We start from the raw sequence: 1,728 nt of genomic DNA, 5'->3' as shown, positions 1-1,728 counted from the left end.
ACACACCCTTCAGAGGGCCGTCCTTGTAGAGATGGGCATTTAATAAACTCAAAAGCCACCGTGCATCTGACCAGTGAGCTAACCGTCCTGCCAATCAATATGAATGACAATTCACGAAGGACTGCCTGTACTTCAGCTCAATCTGGACAAATAAGACAACTCCAGAGCAAGGCCATTCGAGTCCTGAATGAATTATATCAGTACACTAAAAACAATGTTCAATCAGACAGCCGTCCTGACACTAAAGATTGATTACAACCCTCAGAAGTGGAAAAAGTTCTAAAAGATATTACAGAAGTTACAAATGTGGCGTTCAAAATGCCATTAGCGTCTAGCAAGAGGTAATTGAGACAATTAGCATCATCATTTTACCTAAACGCTTTTTAAACTAGGTCATTTATTTTATATTAAGAGAGACTATGACTCAGGGAATGTATTAGTCAGTCGTTTTACTCCTGAGTGGAACAGGAAGACATTCAGGTAAAAAGAGATGTAATGGAGGCCGGTTAAGTACGTCTGAAAGTTTGAAAAAGATTGCACCCTTTGAGAGAAAACTGCTTGCCATTTATATCCCATCATGACAGATAATCAGTAGGGAAAAAAGCTTTGCATTTTCCACTGGGTTTTACAGCTTTATTGAATATGACAGTTGCATATCCTCCTGAGAGGAAATTAGAATAGGTGACAGGCTATGAAAGTAAACAAAATTCTGAGATTTATTAGCCGGTTGGCCTTGTCCAGATCACATCTTTTGGACCTCAGTCAATGTCAACGTCATATTTAATATTTAATATGACCCAAATGAAAACAAGGATGTCATTGATAAATACAGTCTATTTAAATGTTGTACAGTTGTAAGTTCTGCGATTTTCAAAGTTATGTTTTTGTCCACTAGACATGCTAGAAAGCCACATTTTCAATATTTTGCAAGTTAAATAATCAAAGCACAAAGACACACAACAGTACAAACACTTGAACAAACCATATACCTCATTTTTATTCACATCGAATGAAAAATAGTATCTACCATAGGATAAATTAACTATTTATACTCTGTGAAGATACCAATATCAATTTTAATGTCTGTAATCATAACATTACACCAATATAGGTGTACTTTAAAACATCATACTGTCACATGCAAAAAACTTATCTGCATGTCAATCTAAGCCAGAAAGCACCTTCCAAATTCACTAAACATGAAAAATGATTTAAATTACGTCTTTGTCATTTGTTTGTGCAAACATGCATTTCTATGTAAATTAGGCGTATTATAGACTGCACCTTATTCATAAAAGTCAGCGTTGTTTGCATGGGGCAATTATCGTAGCAGGCGGTAAATGGAATTTCATTAAAAAGAGATGTTTCTGCACATTTTCAATTGATCATGGCGGCGTTTTCATCAAATGATGGAGCAAAGATTTATAATAATGCACATATTAAACTCCAGTGCACTTTTGAACTTAAAAAATCCCATTTAAGTGCTTCATTGCGGGCCAATCTTCAGATCGGCATTGTGTTGTGTAAATTGTGCTTAGCACAGAGTTTCTTTCCGCACTCTGAAATGACTCCTGCACCTTGGAATAGCCTTAAAGCTGCTGTGTGCAATTTTTTGGAGGATCTTTTGACAGGAATGCAATATAATATACGTAACTATGTCTTCTAGAGGTGTATAAAGACCTTACATAATGAAGCGTTATGTTTTTATTACCTTTGAATGAGCTACAT

This window comes from Triplophysa rosa, unplaced genomic scaffold, assembly GCF_024868665.1.
Source record: "Triplophysa rosa unplaced genomic scaffold, Trosa_1v2 scaffold758, whole genome shotgun sequence".
NCBI lineage: Eukaryota > Metazoa > Chordata > Actinopteri > Cypriniformes > Nemacheilidae > Triplophysa > Triplophysa rosa.
Note: the sequence above shows the minus strand (reverse complement) of the source record.